Raw genomic sequence first — 22,639 nt, 5'->3', positions numbered from 1 at the left:
TTGGCTTTCCTAACCTGATCCCTGGCTACTCAGGCAGTCTCTCTGTATTCCTCCCAGGCTACCCATACTTACTTTCATCCTCTGTAGGCTTTCTTTTTGCATTTGAGTTTGTCCAAGGGCTCCTTGTTCATCCATGCAGGCCTCCTGGTGTTTTTGCCTGACTTCTTTGTCAGGATGCATCACTCCTGAGCTTGGAGGAGGTGATGCTTGAATATAATCCAGATTTCTTGAGCCCCCCTTCCCTCCAGGGCTGTATCCTATGGTACTCTACCAAACAGGTCCCTGAAGAGGTCAAAGTCTGTTCTCTTGAAGTCCAAGCTAGTGAGCTTACTGTGCGTGGTATTCACTGCCCTAAGGATTTTGAACTCCACCATTTCATAGTCACTGTCTCCAAGGCTGCCCTTAAGCTTCACATTCCCTGCCAGCCCTTCCTTGATGGTGAGAACAAGGTCCAGCATAACACCTCTACTCATCAGCTCCTCTATCCTTGGAGAAGGAAGTTATCATCAATGCACTCCAGGAACCTCCTGCATTGCTTGTGCATTGCTGTGTTTTCCCTTCCGTGAATATCAGGGTGCTTGAAGTCCCCCACAAGGACCAGGGCTTGTAAACATGAGGCTGCTCCTGTCTGTCTATAGAGGGCCTCATCTGCTCTGTCTTCCTGGTCAGGTGGCCTATAGCAGACCCCCACTGTAATGTCACCTGTCCCTGCCCTCTCTTTAATCCTGACCCATAAGTTCTCAGTTGGCTCCTCATTCACCTCCAGGCAGAACTCCTTGCACTCTAATTGGTCCTTAACATAGAGGGCAACACCCCCTTCTCATCTCTGCCTGTCCTTCCTAAAGAACCTTGTCCTTCCATACCACACCTCTTCTGTGATGCCAGTAAGATTATAGCCCTGCAAGCGTGCGCATGTCTCTAACTTCTAGTTTGTTTCCCATGCTATATGAGTTTGCATAGAGGTATTTAAGTTGGGCCCTGGATGAAGCTGGCTTACTGGCTGGAAATCCTTTGTGTTGCTCTTCAGGTGCTCTCCTGCAGCCCAGGCTCTGGGCTTCTGTTAGTGGCATTTGCATCAGACTCGTAGGAGTGGGATGGACTGAAGTTCGCCTCCCCTGGAAACTTTAGTTTAAAGCCCTCTTCACCCGCTTGGCAAGCTTATGACTGAAGATGCTCTTCCCCTTCTCTGACAAATGGACCCCATCAGCACCCAGTAGACCAGGTTTCTCAAAGTGGGTTCCATGGTCTAAGTAGCCGAACCCCTGGCTGTGGCACCAGTCCTGTAACCAATTGTTGATTCATCAGATTCAACTGGCCCTTTCAAACCCCTTCCCTTTGACCAGGAGGATTCATGAAAAAACTACCTGCATTCCAGAGTTCCTGATAGGGGCTGTCCAAACATATCAGTTTGTTAGATTTGTAGAGCATTTTAGGAATCATTAGGATGAAAGGCATTATAAAATGCAAGGTATTATTAAAACATAGATACAAAAAAGTAAAGAACAGATAAACTGAGGCAGATCCTGTAGCTATATCTAGCCATACAAAAGGAAAAGGCATTGAGCAGATTACCTCCCACTAAGCCTGCCTTTCAGGTCTTGTGTCCTGAATGCATTCAGGATTCATTCTCTGCTTCAAATGAGGTGGTACTGTTTGCATAGCAACACATTTCCTTCCTGCTCTCTGTCTATCCCCTTTTATACCCTGGTGGGACTCTTGGCAGCTGGCTTGATGTCCCTCTCCAGAGTTAGTGCAAAAAGTCATCAGAGTAAACATTAACAGCCTTTCCTCAGACCATCAGTTGCCTCAGGCCTCAGTCTTATAGTTGCAGAGAGCTTTTCAGTCTCCCTTTTTCAATTGCACATGCGAAACCCAATGGGATTTCCTACTCTTGGAAATAAATTAAGCAATGTTACCGAAGTTTGGAGTGATCCTTTCCACCATGGCTCCAGAGATGTAAGGAGCTGAGGTTTGCTATCCTTGAGCTAGCTATTGCATCTGTTGTTCAAACCTTCCAGTTTGCTATATCCTTTACTTCTGCACTATGACGATTCCCCAGTCTGAAGACTTCAGTGTCCACCTCTATTCCTAGTAGAAAAGAGCAATTTGTACACTATAAGCCTGATCTCTTAAGCTTCCTTAACTTCATGAGGGAAGTGAAATTGTCCTCAAAAGTAAGTCTTTAGAGCCTCAAAAGTGTGTTCTAGGAAGGAGAGCCCAGTAATGCACCAAAATGTTTTGATTCAGACACAAAGCTACACCCAAAGCTTTCAGTTCTGGCAGTGGTGGAAGAACCACTACACCAGTCTCTCCCTAACTTGTCTTCTATGCTTCCTGCAGAGGAATTCCTTATTAGGGATCTTTTCTGACTAATGTGATTAGAAATCTTACCAAAAAATTTAGTTTTCTTCCCCCTATTCCCTTTTGTCACTTTGTGGCTGGCAGCTTACCTTTAATATGGTGGCTTTTCTGGTTCCCTCAGTAATAGTAACTTTGTTATGCCTTGAAAAATAAAGGTAATGGGCTCCAAAATTTTTGGAAATTCAGGAGTTCCAACAGGACCTAATATCTAAATTCTTATGGAACTAAAGAACTGGGAGCTTCAGTGGAACTAAACATTCAAACATACAGAATGAAAGAAAGACAAACTACAACAGAGTGACAGGAAAAAATCAGGATTTTCCCTTGTCTTTTCAATTAATTTACAAGGAAAAGGCAAGGTACTCTTCTGTTTGGATCCTGCTGTAGCACTTTAAGTGACTGTGTGTCAAGAAAAAGTAAATCATGAAAATTTTTTAGGTTCCAATACCCAGCATATTGGAAGATACTCCCTAGGTAGTGGAATTGAAGTATGCTTTTAGTGTAGGTATTGTTTGTGAATTCATGTGAGAGGCACAAAAGGAAGAAAAAGACTAATTTTCATGCCTATCTTGTCAACTCTGTTTATTATCTTTTCAGGACACCAAAGCATGCCTAAGGAAATTATGGTTGTGAAGGGCAACCCTCACCAGAGCAGGAACTTACTTTTATGCTTGTCCTCATGAAAATTCTTTTCCTAGGTCCTGAATGTCACCTAGGACAAGTTCTCTACAGCAAAGAAAACTCTCACAACTGCCATACTTGTCAGGTAGTCAGATCATCTCAGAAGTGACTTGGGCTTAATTTTAGTGTAAGGGGTCAATGTTAATTCTATTTATTATGTCTTACTTGAATGACACGGCAAATGCCCAGCAGATAAATGCAATGTCCAACTATTTTGCTGGTGATGGCACCTCTAGGAGCCTGAGTATATTTACTGGTTTCGTCTGCAGTAGAGTTAATTTTCTTCATGGTAGCTTGTATGGTGCAATGTTTTGGATTTGTGACCAAAGCAGTGTGGAAAGCATAGCAGCAATTTTTCAGTTATTGCTGAACAGTGCTTATAAAGTGTTAAGGCCTTTTCTGCTTCTCAGTGAATAGGCTCAGGGTGCACAAGAAGCTGGGCAGGGACACAGTCGGGACAGCTGAGCCCAACTGACCAAAGGGATATCCCACACCTGTGACATCATTCTCAGCAATAAAAGCTGTGGGGAAGAAAATGGAAGGGAGGGACATTTGGAGTGATGGCATCTGTCTTTCTAAGTAACCATTACACTTGATGGAGCCCTGCTTTCCTGGAGATGGCTAAACATCTGGGAAGTAGTGAATTAATTTCTTATCTTGCTTTTCTTGCAGATGCACCTTTTGCTTTACCTATTAAACTGTCTTTATCTCAACCCATGAGTTTTCTCACTCTTACACTTGTGATTCTCTCACCATGCCATTGGAAGGCAGAGAGTGAGAGGCTGCATGGGGTTGAGCTGCCCCCCAGGGTTAAACCACATTACATTACCAGTCACATGCCTTACTTTGGCAACTGTATATGTCAGGCTCGTTACCAAGTGGTAGGTACTGTGACATGGTTCCATGGCAATTAACATGTGAGTTAACTACTTACTCTGTGTGAGATCATTCCCGGAGCCAAGACTTCCACATTTCTATGGAGGTGTTCTGCTCTTTCCAAGGGACAAGGCACATTGTAAGATCAAATTGGGCAAAACAACGTTCTGGTGCCTCCTTCCAAATCCATAAGTACATGAACATTCATACAAATCAAAAGAAACAATCTAAGTTCTCAAGCATATTTCATTTTCAGCGATTTCTCTATAGGTAGAAGTTTCAAAGGAGAAATCTTAAACCTCCAGAAGGATGCGAGCTGTAATTCTGTCACATACTGGCATTACTTGCCAACAGTGATTTAGGAGCAGCATGTGGCTACTTCTAATTGAGGAGCAACTATTTTTCAAAAGCATTTATAGAAAATGAATGGTTGAAATATCTCAAGAAACAGACTACCTCCTGCTCTCTTCCCTCCCAGCCCACACTTCCATATTATGCTAGTACTTCATAAAACAGCAACGTAACAAGTCCTTTTTGACAACAAAACCGCTTTTGTGAAGAAACACATTCATTTGCAATCATAATGAACTGAAAATGCTGACTCTGCAAATATATGAAGTGCTGTGTAACACTACCAAGAATTTAAAATAGTAAGAAATGACCCTTGCTACAGCAACAACTAATTGGTTTATTGCCCTGACGAGCTAGTGACACGAAAAGCAGTTGGTAGCAGTGCCTTCATCACAGGGTATTCTAAGAAATAACTAATTTAAACTCTCTCAGGCAGAGATACAACATGCTCCACATGGGAGCATATCTCCAGAGGGTTCATTAAGTTACTGGCAGTCTAGATTTTGGAAGTAACAACTAAACACTACATCTCTGTTCTAGTCTTTGCTATACGATTGCCTGAAGACCTATAGGTTCAATGAATTGGGGATGGAGTGGTGGAAAGAATTGTAAACTGTCCCCGAATATAAACAAAGAAAGAAAATACAAAATTATATTCATCACAGTTGTTACATTTAAATGCAGTAGCTGAGAAAATATTATTTCCTACAATGTACTTTTTTAATAGCTTCATATTAAGTTTCAGAAAAACTGCTTTTCTTCTACATAGGAATAAATAATGTTACTCAGAAGTAAGCAGGGTCATCATTGTTACCTTGTATCAGGAAATAATAGGAGATTTGCAAATTTCTTTCATACTTGTTTATGTTTCTGACTCCCATGGCCTGTAAAATTCCTTTTGATCCGTGGATCTCTTAAACAGAGGGGAGAGCAAGTAGACAACTCGTCTTCTGTTGGACAGAGGTATATACTCAGTGGGCTCTCTGACTGTCCTCTATCTTGGGCCTACAAAGGAAGTGTATGAGAGATCTATGCCTTGTTTTGATTCCAAAATGTTGATGCATGCTTTCTTGACTTTGTTTTACACGCTTCCATTTCTCCCTAGTACTGCTTTGTGATTTTTTAGTTCAAACAAACTCACTCAGAAAGCAAATCTTAGCCAGAACTGCAATTTTGGGTCTTTTACAATAAAAGCTCTAAGGCATTTTCAGCTTTTAGGTGGTTTCCACCCAAACCCATGAATTAGATGTTATACTCAATCCAGGTTCATGAATCTGTGGTTTGCAATGACACTTGAAACCAGGAAAATGTATCTGTTACTGAGCTTTACTTTTAAAGTTTTGTAGAGCTCTCTACAATACCATTGACAGCTATTTAGATATCACTGGATTTAAATGTTTGCTTTAGGAAATCACATTGGGAGAATTTTGGTTTGTAAATGAAAGCTAGTTCAGAGCTTTGTCCTATTTTACTAAAGTTCAAAAGGGAAAGGATAAATTGTTCTAGTTTTAAGCCATTTCAACAGCTAATGGAACAGTACAAATGGAAAAGGCCCATGTTCTTGGAGCAGAAGGGTCTGAGTTACATTCCCAGTATAGCCTGTGTGCAGATTACTTGACAGCTGTGGCATCTGCATTTACAGTCACAAATCATTTATGAGACTGACAGTTGTGCCACAGTTTGTGGTTTTCTCTGCCACCAATTGAACTAAAATATCTCAAAGTGAAAGGTTAATGCGCTATACTACTGTGCTTGGCATCCATTTGAATATTGAAAAGTCTCTTCTGTACTAATGCATAAAAATCAGCCAAACCGAAGCACAGTGAAGAGCAGAAAACTGTTCCTGAGGTTGAATCCAGTAAAAGCACTGGTCTCTATTATTTGCCAGTGATCTATACTCTTTCACTAGGAATAAGGGAAAAAACGGTGTCTTTTAAGTGTATATTTCCCCATTCTACTGCAAATGAAAGAGAAAGAGGTCTTGAAGGTGCTCTATCCCCTTCCAGCTGGCCAAAACACCATGTACATATAATATTTAGTGGATGCAATGAGGGTATGGAGAATGCTAGCTTTCAGCAGCTCTTTGGGAAAGCAGATGCCTCTCCACCCCAGGAGCTGGTAATTGCCTTCAGCAGAGGGGAGGCAGAGGGGTGCACTGAAGAGGCACTGTGTTGGCAACACTCGCTCAACTCTCTCTACTTCCTCCTATGTTTGTGAAGTCCCTAGGAGGTAGGAGGTTTTTTTTCTGGTGGTGGTGTTTGTGCTGTGCTGCTGTTTTCACCAAGCTCGGGAGAGGCATCACTGAGAGCACCAGTTGATTGATGAAGTGGCAGTGGCTTCAAGCAACATACTGAGGCTGTATTTCTTTGGGAAATTTCTCCTATTATGCCTCAAGAGGTATAATGACATCACTCTGCAGGGACTTCCATGAAGAAACTGGGTGAGTCACTCAAAGCGTGAAGTGTTTTATGTATATATTTAAAAGACAATTCTATTCTTTCTGACTTGTGAGTTCAATTAAAAGTGATGCCTTTTGCTCTAGACAGTGTTCAAGCCTAGCCAGAGTTTTTTTCCCATTACAAGTTATTTAGACACTGAGGACAGAGTATTGGTAACTATTTTAAAAATACTTGTTACTTAGGTATGTAACTGAGGTTTTCAAAAGCATCTAAATCACTTCCAGAGTTAATGGGACTTAGACTCATAAGGAGTTACAAAGGTTTTTCAAAAGGTGCCCTATATTTGTAAGAATATTTGTATGTTTAATACTTCAAATAAAACATTTTAATCTGTATTTTACTATTACAAAAGTTCTTGACTAAAAAGACCAGTCTATAAATTCCCAATCCCTTGTTCCTCCCTGTTCTCATCTGAATAGATTGATGAGTCTTCACTCAATCCCATGGGCCACCCCTGGTCAAGGTCCTGATTCAGGGATGTTCCTTTGTCCAAACCTCACACCCTGAATAGATGACCTTAGAGGAACCTTGCCCCTTTTTATTTCTAACGAAGTGAGAAGCATCCCCTTCCCTTTTGTCTTGGACACATTCTTAACTCCTTAGAAACATGTTTCTTAAATTAGATATAAACACAATATTGTTCATTCATATGTATCCTAAATGCATAAACTTAAAAAAAAATGTTTTCTATAATAAGTAATTTAGCAACAAATGTTGTTTTTCTTATGCAACTATTCTAATGTAAGTAACTGAATTAACAAGCCACGAGGAGAACATGCATTAAAATATTTACTGTCTACAATTACTTAATTCTTTCTGACTTGACAATGCAATCTATTATTAAAACTACATATTTGATATGCTTTCTTATTCCACTTCTATTATTTCAGATGTTTTAATGATCGTTTTACAAGGAATAAAAATATATTCAATGAGAAAAGTTAGATTAATTTGATTCCTAAATGAATTAAAAGCAAAAACATTCATAGAATTTTCACCTAACATATTATGCATGAGTTATCATTTCCAACATTTCAAGAATTTGAGAAGGTAGAGAAACAGAAATGTTGAAAAGCAACTTCTTATGACAAAGTTTACATTTGATGCTCAAGAAGAAAGACCAGACAGGAAATTTTTTTAACTTTTTTTTTTTTTTTTTTTTTTTGAGGTAGTAACTATTAGATTAGTACATCAGAATATGAAGAAGATACCCCTTTGGACAGACAGGAAGGAGCTGGAATTTCCAGCCAAAAAATTTGAAATTTTCCATTCTTCACCACAACAGAAGTCCCTCTTCCACATAAAGAGAGTCTGAGGACAAACCAATCAGCTTTCCTCAGACAACCAGTTGTGTACTGTTTCTTTCATTTATCTACATTTGAGAAATGAGATTCAAGCAGTCACCTTCCAGCATCCCAGGTCAATCCACAGTCCTTGAGTTTGACTGCATCTGCACTGAATCCTTCTTTTGGAGGTGTTCGGTTTTGCACAAACATTCATTACAGCAGAATTCAAAGCTGGAATTCCTAAATTCAAACCACAAACAAGCACCTTAATCCTTTGGTTGTGGAGTTACTCATCCATTTTCTGGCACAATGCCTGCTTTGCCAAGTGGAACATTTTCTTATGAAGTGGTATGTGAGAACTCAGGATAAAAGGGGGCTGTATAGCAGCTCAGGTTCAAGCCACTGCCCTGTATCCAACAAAAAATGGATTTCAGTCAGCTCTTCTATGTTCTTGACAATCAACATGTTATTGGCTAAGCTGGGATACACATACTGTCTCTTGTGTCTTGACCAAAACCTGACATTCTAGATAGGAAAATCTTTCCAGACACAAGTTTATCAAAGCAGGCACCAAGAATGAAATGAACCAAAGCAGTTCTTGAACAACTTCTATTGGAACATTTCTTTCCTATCTTCTACAGGCTGGCCCTTGGCAGTTGTACTACAGGGGAGCAGGAGGAGGTGGCTGCTCTTGCAAGGGGACTTGAGCCAGGGTCCATGGGCGACAGTCAGGCTGGCAGGTCAGCGCCACACTGATGGGGTGCCATCCCACTGTGCCTAATGAGAAGCGTGTTTCAGGGTCAGTGATGGGGACCAGGATCAGCCTCAGCCCAGGCATCACAGACAAATCTCTGGTGATGGGCCATGTCCAGAGTCAAGCCAGAAAGTCAAGTCAGCAGTCAGGGTCAGAATGAGTAAGGTACAAAGAGAGGCTGCAATGAGGACCCAGGGTGAGGGCCTGAATAGGGAGTCAGCCCCCAGGTGAAGGGAGGTGGGAGCCCCCAGTGAGGCTCTTCCTTCTGCAGCTCTGTCCAAGGCCCTGCAGCTGCACTGTATCAGAGATGACACTGAAGAAAGGCAGCCAAAGACCTTGGAAAGGGTGAAGAGGTGGCACAACCTGTGGGTGCTCTCAGGGCCCTGACAGGTAAATAACTTTCAGTACATTGCAGAGTTGCTAACACTGCAAGTGGGTAAGTGCTAACAGAATGGTGAATCCCTGTAGAGCAAGGATGGTGCTGATGGAACTTTAGTAAAATACTGGACTTGGCCCAAATAGATTAGTGTACAGATAATTTTCTTTAATACATTGAGATCTCAATTTAAAAAATATTTTAAGCTGCAAAATGGGTGAATATTTTACAAGGGTTGTTTCAATGTCTAGAGATAGATTTTCAAAGCGCTAGCACTTTCTTCCACAAAGCAGTCACTTGTATTTTTATGGACTGTAATACCTAATGTGCTTTTATCAATTATTTAAGTAGCACCAAAAAAGGATTTAATCTCTGATCATTTATGTAGTTACCTAGACTTGTCCCACTCACATTTCCAAGACACAGACATTTGTTAATTGACTCTTAATTTGTGTACAAGGGTGAAATACTGACCGTGGGGGCGTCACTGGCAAAACTCCAGTTAACAACAACGCATTCAAGATCTGGGATTTTGCACATCTTCAAGCTTTTGTAGTTACAACACCCCCACCCCCCTAACCAACCAACCAAACAAAAAAATTCAACAAACCAAAACCGTCCAAACCCCAAACTCCACTCAACAAAAAAAAAAAAATCCCAGCCAACAGCCATACTGCAATCAAAAAAAATATCTTTCCACTGTGAGAGATTTGTGAGTGAAAAGACTTTGACCTGCTGGATTTTTACTGAAGTGGGGCTAGGAAGGGAAGACTGCAATGAACCTAGATTCCTAGATAGTCTACAGGAGAAGAAAGGCACTTCCAGAGAGCTATTCTGATTATATTCTGGAGGGCCAACCTTTCCCCATGAATTATGTAAGGACCTTAGCACAACTTGACTCTCAAGGTAGTTGTCTTGGTGAGATTCCTAAAACTGTACCAGACAAAACTGAGCCTCTTGTGAAATATCCGAAACATTCAACTGCATTAACTGTTTTGCATTCAATCTCACATTCTTATCTTTGGCAACTCTTTAACTGCCTTATTCTCTGTGAAAGCAAGTGAACATTATTTCCATTTCACAGTAGGAGGAAGAACATACTGAAATCCAATGCACAAAATATTCTTCTTTATTAGGAAGAGTTTAGAGAACTTTGGCTACGAGTAAGATGCGAATGTCAAAGAGAGCTAAGGAAGTCCCCATCATGTGATCTCCTCATTAATGCAGATTACAGGATACTTTATACTGTATTTTTCAATAAAAAATGGGCACTGGTCAAAGCAGTGACTGAAAGATGTTATATGGGGTACCTTTGAGATACATAGCACTTTCATAACAGAATACCAACCCTGATGCATAAATAATAAGAATTTTTACACTTCTTTCTATGTGGAGGAAAAGGGTTTCAAGACAGCTGAAATATCTCTCCACTTCTTCCTGCTCACGTAAACAAACACGTATTTCAAAACACTACCTTTTTGCTCTCTTCATTTTAAAGAAAATCAAAATATCACTGAGCAAAAAGGAATAAAAAAAAAAATTTCATTTGTATAGTTGCAATAAAAGACCCATGCCGTTTTCTGAGGCGTTACTATTGTCTGCAGTATGATGCTAGTTTTGTAATTACAGAAATGCAACAATAGGGGGGTTGTGCAATTTTAGGCGAAAAGGGTTCTGCATAAAAATTCCAGCTGTGAACATGTGATCAGTCCTTTTATGGACAAAAAAGAGATATTTCCTTGTATTTGCATTCAATTTCTATGCACATCTACAGTTCACTCACATCCTCTACAAACTAATCTGTGTAGTTTCTCCTTTTCTTCAGGCACAGAATAATAACACCATGGAAAAATAATAAAAAAAATGCACACTTCACTATTCTCGCTGAGAGGTTATGTGATTTAAGATCAAAGTCAAAAGAAAAGCCAGGTAAGAGCTAAGCTCAAAAATTAAATGAAGAGAATTGTGCATTAAATGGGCCAATTTGAAATATTCTGTATCTTAGCGTAATTAAAATTTTACATATAATGATACAATCAATATCCACTTTTCTCTCCTAGTAGAAAGAGCTGAATTAGAAAAACAATTTAAGATAGAACTGTCCATCTTGTCTTTATAAATAAAACCAACAAAACAAAACAACCTTACACTCATTTGTGGAACACTTCAAAACAGGAATAAATGAAAATGAATTAAAATGTATATATCATCTGCTGGTCTTTCCATCACGAGAAAATTCTCAGGTAGCCAACTGTTTTGAAATAAATTTCCCTGCAGTTGCTATAGTGATGATAATAAAGTTCCTGCCTCAATTTATGTGATAGAGGTTCCTAGCAGAACACTTGAAAAGGTAAGCTAATCATAATGAAGACACCGTTAGTTCTCATGCTCAGAGCAGCCTCCTTGAATTTAGTTCACAATTACAGGACTCCTCCATTGTTGTCAATTTTGTTATATGTATGTTATCATAATCTTCCTCAATGTGGCAGTAACAAATTATGCAGCAGAGAGAGTACCACTCTTTTTCTAGGTTAAGTCAGTGGACAAAGGATTCACAAGTTTGCACAATGAACAATGACTAATCAAAGGTATTTCTCTATTAGCTGTTTTTTCCCATTGCAAATCTTCATTTTTCTAACTGTGTAATGACAGTATATTTTTGCTTCTATAGCACATATTGCTAAAGTCTCTTTTTATCTCAGTGTTGATGCAAACTAAATAGCTTTAAAGCAGACAGTTACCTGTCAAAACGGATGAGTCATCAAAGCAATGTCAAAGATAAAACATTATTGCTCAAATGTATGTTCTACTGCAATAATTTTGTAAAATAACATAATTTACTTTAAAACATTTGTGAAGCTAAAATAGCTCCCATAATAGATGGTTTAGAAGGAAAATATGTAAAATAGCTGACAAAAAATAGAATGTCATTAAATATTATTTAGATAAATAAGATAAAACAGAAATATTAAATCTGCCAAAAGCTAGGACTAATCATTGTGAAAACAATGTTTTAGCAAGGCACTTCTAAAAATACATGTTATTTGCAATTGTGATGTAACTATATATACGTGCATAGTTTTGTGTGAGAGTCCATATGTGTTTTAATGTCTGTGTGTCACTGTCATTAAAGGTATATGAGCTCCCTCCTTCTGCTACTTTATTGCTTTCGTATGTTATCATGCCCACCAATAAGGAAAATATTTTATTTCTTTAAAAATGGTATTTGGAATGAGAAAAAAAAGGACTAAACACAAATTAAAATCCAGTAAGATCTAAAGCTTGAAGTGAAAAGGCACAAACACTGTGATGAGGATATGTCATGTAATAAGAGAGATCAAATAAATTAATGAAAGAGCTTGCCAAAATTAATGGCCATGATGTCAGCAAGCTTTTAATTAATAACTTTCATTATTTTTAAAGTCCTTTACAGCTGGACTCCTAAGGATCCAGGGCTCCAACAACCAAAGAGCAAAGCCAGTTATGATGATTTTTTCCATGGACTAAAATCCTTATCCCATCTAGAGTCACATTCTCAATAACAGCATATGTTCTTTGGCCGAATGTGTGAAGTTCTAATCTGACCAGTGACATTCAGGTCAGGAGTACACATATGGTATGCCATACTGACTCAATTAACCATCCATCAATTTAATTGCATAATATATCAGAAGATGTATTCCACTGCTACGTACAGTTAGATGAAGGCATGGAAATAAATAGGACAAAGTGACAATTTTCTGTTGTTTGTTTACCTTAATGGGAATACTAAGTAGAAACAATACTGTATTTTATAAACTATTTTTGTTCTTGGAAAAAATAATTTTTGAGAGCTGAACTGATCAGAGGCTGCTAGTTTCAGAAATGATGCTTCTTGTAACAAGTAAACGTAGGTGGAAAGCACACCTTACAAGAAAATTACAGCACTTCTACTAATTTTAATCACATTAATGAAGGTATAAGGGAAATAGAAGGTATATTATTTAAACATTATGTAAATTATGAAGAGAGTTAACACATTGCAAACTTATAAGTAGTGACACAGCTGAGTTGATTTATGAAATCACTCCAGACATCAAATCCTTCTGGAATAATACACATGGCAAAAAATGACAACATGGTGACAAGTTTAAAAAAGAGAAGAAGAGGAAGAAGAAGAAGAAGAAGAAGAAGACGAAACAATAAAAGTCAAACATAAAGCCTTCCAAACTGGAATTCACTGAAATACAGATTTCAGGCTCTGGTCATTATCAGTGTTATCTAACAGGACCTCTTCAGAATTGGTTTTAATCTGTTCATTTCCAAACTAGGCCTTGAAGTTGCATGCCAGTACATGTATAACATTTAGAATTTCATAAGCAGGAGTTTATTTTTTTCAGCGTTGTCTGCAAACCTGCTTTGTAGCCATTGATCTTCATTTGCCAAGTCTGTGGGTATCACAACTGGTATATGGACCAGCTGTCAGCCACAGATCATAATACTTTTTTGAGCTTTATTGTATACAAATCAGTGCCATCCTGCTGAAATCCTTTCTTTTTGTCTCTCCTTTGTAGGGTGGAAGTCATTCTAGAGTGACATGCCTTTACAGACCAGCAGTTGTTGCCTGCAATTTGTTCTTGCTTTCATGATTTTTCCTTCTGTGGAAGAATGCCCAGTTAAGTGTATTTTGCTTCTTATTCACCCAGAATATTGAGAGAGCTTTCCATAGTCATGTCTTTCTTCAAAGAAACAGAAGTATCGTGCTGTTAGACACTTAGACACTCACAAACCCTAGAATAATGTGATCATGCCATGTCTAAAATTTCAGCAGCAGCAATATTAAAGCTTTTTTTTTATATATAAAGTTTTTTAATAGAACACTTTGGAAAGAGACAAGGAAAACTGCATCTAAAGCCTGTGCTGTGATGTATTTTTTTGAACAAAAATGGAAGCTTTGCAACATATCGTTTTCAGATTCTATGAGTCATCACAAGCATGGGGTAAATAATGTAGCTCTTACAGAATGGAAAAAAACCATCAGAGTAAACACAAGCTACCACTTTTTATTAGACACCTCAGATAATTAGTGACTTGGTTTTATGTTCGCTTTTAATACAATTTACATAGCTTTCTGATGGTTTTTCTCTGTAATAAGTTCTGTGAAGTTTCTTTTTTTCCCCCAGTTTCTTGAAATTCTGGTTATCTATTTATTCTCTTTTTAAGCTTTCTATAGAGTGGATTGGTTGAAAATTTTCTTTAGAGGATCTGGCCCCCTGAGTTTGCTCTAAGAAAGCAAAATGATAATTACTGCCTCTTGGGGATCCAAGCAGTGATATGCTCATTAAAAAGAAATGTTAACATTCTGACGTTATCAATCACTGGACATACCTGCACATGGTAGTTGTGTCTCCGTCACATAGATCTCTCCAGTCCCCTACACCTGCCATATGTCTTGGTTCCTTGTCATTCTCCTTGCATCCCAGGCCATTAGAGAGGCTTCTTCCTTGTTCTGATCCTATCTGTCCAGCCTTGCTGGTTGGGACAATCTAGGATCTACCTGGCCAGGGCCGCAGAGCCAGAGAGATGCTGCCAGACTGTATTGCAGTAGGCTCCGCGGCTCAGGGTTTCCCACAAATAGCACAGCCCTCAGTCATAGCCACGTGACAAGAGTCCATCCCCATTCCACGAGTCGCACATTTGTCCCTCAAAAAGGTCTTATATGTGCAGAAAGCTTACAGTTGGGTACCATGCACCTGTATATCTGAAAACAAGCAACTAATTAGAAATTAAAAATACCTGGCCCTCTTCTCATGGATTTGGAGAATCTGAGACAGGGTGTTGAAAGAAATTTTCTTCTAGAAGTATTTTTCTTTAAAGCAGTTTCCAGACTGCATTGCAGGCGCAGCAGTCAAGGACTGAGGTTTGTTCCTGAAAAAGCAATACATGCTTAATCAAGGAGCAGAAAACAGCTTGATACTGAAGGTGTAAACTCACATCTGCCAGTAAATTGAAAAGGCAACTGTTCCAGTTATTTGTTTCCTTTTTCTGATGTTACAGTCCTCATTGCAGCAATGGTTGAAGGGGACACATTTTAGCTTTTGCTGGACTAAGCAACCTAGACTCAACCTGAACGGAAATCAGCCTTGGTTTACTTTCAGTTGGTGACTCCAGCAGTTTAGAAGATGCTACAGGGCATCTGTGACTCATGGACAACAACTCACAGGGGAGGCTGGAACAGCAGCTGACAAGGGAACTATTTTATCAAACCTACTCAGAGAAATGAATAGCACATGTTAAATGTTAAATCACACACATCAAATAGCCAAATTAATATTTTTATCCAAGTATATCTAACAAATTCAGAGGCTGTAGTTTTTTTTCCATGAAACATTCATTTACTGAAACAAACATATTCATAAAAATCACAAATTATTCATGGCCAGCCTAGGAACAGAAAAAGAATATCCTCTTCGCAAGAATTATAGTTGCAAATTGTTCCCTTTCTTTTATTACTACTCTGATTTTAATATAGCTCATGGATTTAATTATCCAGTTCAGAATATATTTGTAAAGTTATAAAAAATTGAAAGTGCTATAAAATTAATCGTTATTATGACTAATCCATGATTAATACACTAGCTGATAGTTTTTACATGTCCCAGAATAGCAGTTTAGAGAATATAATTTCTGAAATCCAGTTAGAGATTGAGCCAGTTTTCTGACAAAGCCACCAACCTGCTAATTCTTTCTCCATGAAACACATAAGACTGAGATGGTAGTGGTGTAACCTTAAAATCACAGTATGAGTCAGCCTGTAAACTCAGTTACCCTTTTACCTCAAAAATCATAGTGTCTCCCAACCTGGGGATCTCCGCCATTACGGTCTCTGAGGCCAAAGGGCCTGATATAGCACAGAAAACCCAAATTCAGTTCTTGCCGTATCATACCGCCATGTGGCGATCGCGATTTTAAACCACCATGCGTTAAGGAAACCTTGTCTTTGTACTGGTATTAGATGCTGTCACAGTGTAAGATGATGTGACAGGAGTATATATTGATTTAGAATTTACTGCTCTCCTTTTAAAATGTGGAAGTTGACTAAAATAAGCAACAAAGAGGATCCTACAAATAAACAATGCATGTCTGGGGTCAAGAGATACTCTTAAGACACACAAAAATAGTATTTTAGGGTTTTATCTGGGAAAAAAATTCTGGTAAAAGGACATGAAAAGGCAAGATAATAAAGAAACACGTTAAGTGGGATATAAATTAGAATTACTACACCTACCAGAGCAAACTGCTCCTCAGAAAAGGGAGGTATGTAATCTGGTTTATAACAAGTCACTCATCACAAAAGGACCCAACAAACACAGGCAAACAAACATGCTCTGCAGATAGTCTCACAAGATCGCTCTCTAAATAACTCATCCAGACACAAGGCAGCTTATGTTTTTTTGTAGCATTGTAGTTTGGCTTGGCTCTGGGTTTCTTATTTTAAACAAAAGACTGATGCATTACAAACAGACAAGAGTCTGGATAAATGAGATCTGATGTTTATTCATGACAATTTAAAAAAATGTTCAGATAGTAAACAAAACTTAATTACTTTAGAAAGACATAAAATCTGCTGATATAGGATATAATGCTAAATAATAATCACCAGAAAGCCATCTCATTATTATTGGTTTTGTGTTTGATATGGGTTTGGCCCAAGGCAAAGCCCAGGGCTTTATTTATTTAAAAGGGTACGAAAACAAGACAATATGCATGTTTCATATTAAATATTGTGATGCCATTACACTATGTGAAATGCAATGAGAGAGAAACATTGTGAAGCACCGAGGAGAATTTAAAAATTTATATTTTGTTGTACTTTTTCTCAGACATAAGCAGGCTTTCTGAGGGATTATGGGAATACTAATAGCCACTATGGTGTGGTAATTTATTATAATCTCGCAGCAAAAAAAGAGTACATCTACACATGTATACACATGCACACTCCACATCTATAGCTACATCTGATTTTCTTATTAAGTTATCTGTTATTTTTTTTACTTGTGAACTCTGATGAGTTTAAGTCAACATATTTCCTTATTGCTCCTTTGGCTTGTCAGCTGTAGCTGGATTGATAAAATGCAAATGAACAAATCATTAACGAGTACTGGTTATGAATCTCTCAGGCAGTTCAGGACCCTATCAAATCCTGCACCTATTACTTTCTGTGATTGATGTACTATTGTAAGTGATTGTTCCTGATCTTATTAAATCTTATTGATTTTTTCCCAGTTTCTGTTTTATGCAGGACCAGGCTTGGACTATTATGAATGTTGCTGAACACTGTTAATCAAGCTTACACAGCTATTTTGATAGCAAACAATTAGAACTCTGAAGCAATACCTTGCAATTAGCTTCAGGGATATGGACCTCAGCACCGTAATAATGAAAGAGACCTTCTCCTTCAAGCAAGGTAATGAGATTTACAATTATGACCCCAAATAACCTCTGAGAAATAACCAATCTGCAAACATAGATGTGTTTATCAATAATTTGTGCCCTTTCTATGAAAATATATTTTTAATTTTTTTTCTTCACATATGAATCATTGTTTCTACAGAAACAAAGTGTATGAAGTCTTACAAAAATGACAAATATATAAATTGAAAACCTGTATTTATAATTTGAATGAACTGGAAGGTTTTACAGAATGATATGCATCAATAACATTCAAATTTTGTGAGGAAAATAACACTAAAAACTTGTGAGAAATACTGACATATTATGCAAAATCTTGTCTTGCTATTCTTGCTTGAAAATGCTATTAGTTAACATACATATCAGGTATCCTATATACCCAGTATGTAAGTAGACACAGACATACAAACATGTGCATCTTTATAAATCCACTGTATGCATTTTTTATCTAAATAATACAACCAATAAAAGTATCTTGATCTAACTCCTTTAGAAACTAAAGCAATTAACATGTTTTTGGGAATTGTAGTAGAGCACTGAACATCACAGGGCAAATTTCTGGTACAGCTGAAGTAATTTAGCGCAAAATTAATACACAAATAAAATACAATGAACATTTTCACCTAGAAAATGAAATAGTGTATTGCCAAACTTCTTAACTTTCAGTATTCATATTTTACTCCTGCAGCCTAAGCACATTTTTTGCTGATCATTTAGTGTTACTATAAACTCTTGTACCTACCTATCACATTGCACTTGGAGATTAACTCGTATGGTTTTCCTAGTTAGCATACTTGCTAATTTCTTCAGTGTTTTTTGCTAAAAAGAAAATACTCAACATCTGTGAAATATATTTACACAAAAAGGAAAAGCCTTGAGAATTAGAAAAATTTTTGAGGCTTTGAACAATCCCTAAAATACTCCTTTTTTGTTTCTATGAATTTATTAAATTGAAATCAAGGCTTTTACGCTTTGGTTTAGCTGCCAAGATGAAGTATGTCAGGCCCAAATGCAGGAAAGAACAATTTTCAAATACAAAAAGTCCACTATTCCTACTATTCTTTCACAATAATTCCTTGCAAGTGTCTCTGCTGTACATGGCATTTTCAGCAGGATGGCAGTGGGGTGCTAAGCACACCTCCTAATCTAGTGTACTCCCTTCTGGTTGCCCCTCACATCCAAATCTTCAAATTCCCTGTGAAACAGCCCCTGACCACAGTGTGGGTTCGACAAGCGGAGACTAAAAGTGGGGCTTGGCTGGAGATCTGTAGCTAGAAAAGATGATGGTGAAGATGACCACTTTTTTAATGAATATGTTAATCCAGGTTCTGGGTAGGATTCTGAGTGAAGAAAGAACAGTATTTCTTAGAACTGTCACTTTAAAATATGTCCATTTCTATGTAGTGTCAAAGTAGGAACAGGATTATGTTTTAAAGCACAGGATTAACAAGTTAAATGCTTCTTAACCCACGAATATAAGTGAGAAGTTCATCCAGAGAAGCAAAATTAGTATATGTCTGTGGCTATATGCAAAATACCATATGCTCACAACGAAATTTTAGAAGGCTGGAGGAAATTTCTGTGCATTCCCAAAGCAGTCTTGAAAGAATTAAATGCGAGAGTTTAGAAAGCCTGATGAGATTTTTAGAAGGTTCATAAGCTAATTCACCACATGAGTTTTTCCTGTTTCTCTTTACTTTGAGCATGACCAATAAATGTGAGTTATTTTATTGCCAATTTCAATTTTTATCAAATAAATATACATTTCTTGCTGGACGTAATGGTTAATGAAATGCACATAATATGTAAAATCTATAAAAATGTTGTAGCTATACATTACTTTCTGACTGTTGTACAACCTTTATAAACAAACTATAGTATATCAACTTTCTTGTGACAATAAGAAGATCTGTCATCTTGGGGACAGCTAAATGAATTATTTAATCAATAACAGACTACATCTCTGGTGATAAGACAAGCTCAGACAAATTAAAAAGTGAACCAGGTATAGTATGTCACAAGCAAGATACACAGGTAGCATAACATACATTTAATATTAAGTAGAACAACATTAAAAAACCAAAACCAAAAACCAGACCACAGCATAACTGTTAGCGTTTTGTTTCTGTTTGTACTAAAACAGGGAGATAACTTTGAAAAATCAAGCTACTAAAGTAATCAAGTAATAAAATACTTCATGAATTGATAAATGCGATAGCTTTCAGAAGTGTTTTGTACAAAACAGTGATGAGGCAGCTCTAGGTTGGAAGGTTTCTAGTTTTTGGCACTTTCAATTATAATACCTGCAGCAAATCTACCTAAATCTATCCACTCCTTTAGTATTGACTCCTAAAGTCTAAAAAAAAACCCAGAAAACCGAAAAGGCAGCAGATTACTGATTGTTTCTACAACTATTGAGAAAGTTTGGTCTCTACAGCATTTGGCAGTGCTGTGCTCATACCTTCTATTTTCTTGCTATGTTCATGAAAGTCTCATAGTGTGTGTGCTGCCTATCTGAGCATGCCTAGACACATGGTAAACATCCAGACTGCTCTAAGAAAGACAATAATTGTAAGTTTGCAAGACATACCATAGGCAAGCCCGGTCTGGAAGAAGGTCTCCAGCCTGTCCTTAGACTATATCAGGTACTTATATGTTACATACACAGTTAGCCAATGTGTGGATAGCATCCTCATGAATGACCAAACTGGATCAGATCCTGTCCTGTTTCTGATCTTCATGAAACAGTACAAAAAAAAGAGTAAGGCAATCACACAGAGATAATTTGCCCAGTAATTTGTGTAAAAAGAGAAAGAGACACGTTTAGCAATATTTACTTTTTCAGGTTTCTAGAATTATGAACAAAGAGAGTGTTTCTCCTAAAATTTTAAACAGAATTTTAAAAACTTTAGAAATCTGTACAACTCCTTGTGACTTCTCCTATCTGGAGCCTTTTCACAAGTTCCATTTACATTATTTCTAAGGAAGAGTCTGACAGTTCTAAAATTGCATAAACAGAGCCAAGCCATCTGTTTTAAAACTGAATGACATACAGGATATCCAGAGCAGCTATAACTTGTATATGTGCAATTTTAACATGTGTCTAGCTGCTTTTTTTTTTTTCTCCAACGAATATGCATCCTATAGCAAAGAATTTAGCTCCTACAATTTACTGTTTCATTTTCTGTTTCTCTTTGTACCATTTTCAGATATTTTGAATAGCTAAAATCCTTTTTTAGCAGGGAAGAAATTCTCACTTCTCTCTCTCTTCCTCTGCTTCTTCATACAGCGTGCATAAATCTCACAGAAATAAGTCTAGAATAATACACATGTTTAGTGATATGAACACTTAGCATGGCTATAAAGACTAAGTTATTTTGATAGGCAGGATTAAGTCTGAAATACACAGGCAGTATAAAACATTGAAAGAAATAAGAATTTTGTGGTGGAGGACACAAATAGATAAAGATTTGCTTCTGTCCTGTATATGTCTATGTATTAATATAGGATAATTATAGCTATAAGCCTCTGAATGCTAGTGGTAGTGATGTGTCTCGTTGCTGCCATTGGATTCATGACAGCAAATTCCAATTCATCAAAGCAAACGCCTCTGCATTGCACATCAGGCATGATAAGTCTCTAATAACAGTGTATCATCTGCAAGTTATATGTATTAAGGATGTATGCATCGATGTGCAATATCACACTTTAAAAGTTGTGTTTCATGGGGGAATTTAGTGCTTCTCAATAATTCTTTTTGTCTTTGTGAAGTTCTGAACATTTGCTCTCCTTCTGTAATCCCTTTAGGATATTCATGTCACTCAGGTGTTTATTTGTGCAGTGGAGTTACCATTTGCTCAAATACTGATCTCACATCTGAGGTAACTCCCCCACCATGACACTTATTCATATAACTTATGTCAAAACTGCCTGCACTCACATCTTAAGCCCTTCTGAAATGAGGTCCATAGTTGGGGCAACTGTAATGAAAAGAAGTGACTTGAAATAAAATCATCCATCCATGAAAGCTCAATTCACAGCTTTAGGATGGCCAGACACAGATCTTCTTCACCTTAATTTGTAGCAAGTAATAATTTGGGCTTCATTTTATACGTTGTACATGTCATATGACAAGCTATAAGGTGAAAAAAAATATCTAGGGTATGGGTATTCTGGAAAAAAAAATCAAACCTCAAAGAAAACCAAAATTCTTTGCGTAGCCCACATGTACATGAAGCAATTATTTTCATGTTATGATGGGTGTTCCCAATGGTGCACTTTCTCCATCAGTATTTTTATCTTCATGCCCTTGTATTCTGGACAGCGATAAACAGATCTGATACACTCAGAAAAGTATAGTCATATGCCATCAGAAAAAGGTATTAACAAACAGTATTAGCATACAGGTGGAGGTGGATGCATCAGAGCTAGGCAGACACCAAGAAATTGTTTAATTTTTATGCACCTGCATTGAATACATAAAGATAAATTCTAGATTATTAGGCTGCAGGCATCAAGCTACCCTTCTCTCTGCTGGGAAAATCTCTCTTTGGTTATTGGTGTTCCTGACAGCTTCTTTGGAGAAAGCTCCTTTTCCCTGGTAGTACACAGAGGCAACCTTTAGAGAGATATTTGAAAGTGCAAAATAAAACCATTTAAAGTTACATTGAGAGGTTTAAGTATGAAGAAAACTGTATTATACGATAAAGCATTTATTTGTTTAAATGGGAAAGTAAAGAAAAAAATCAGAATCAGCTCATCTATTTATCTTCAGGATCTTGTGCTTTTTTTATCAGATCACCTCTTGTTCTCCTTCACTACCCCTCACTCTTCCACAGCCTGTCACTCATTCCTATTTATGATCTCCAAGCTATCATCCTCTCTGATTTTGTGATGCTCACAGATTCATCCTTCCCTCCCTAACCTTACTCCCCCCTGTTATCACTATGATCTCTAATTTCAGCTCTATCCTTCACTTCTTTACCCCTCTTTCATATTATTCTGTCTGCTCCTCTGCACCTTAAACTAACCCAAGCATTAATCA

The sequence above is a fragment of the Leptosomus discolor genome, chromosome 5 (assembly GCF_034619465.1).
Source record: "Leptosomus discolor isolate bLepDis1 chromosome 5, bLepDis1.hap2, whole genome shotgun sequence".
In the NCBI taxonomy this organism is placed as follows: domain Eukaryota; kingdom Metazoa; phylum Chordata; class Aves; order Leptosomiformes; family Leptosomidae; genus Leptosomus; species Leptosomus discolor.
This window is presented reverse-complemented; position numbering follows the sequence as displayed.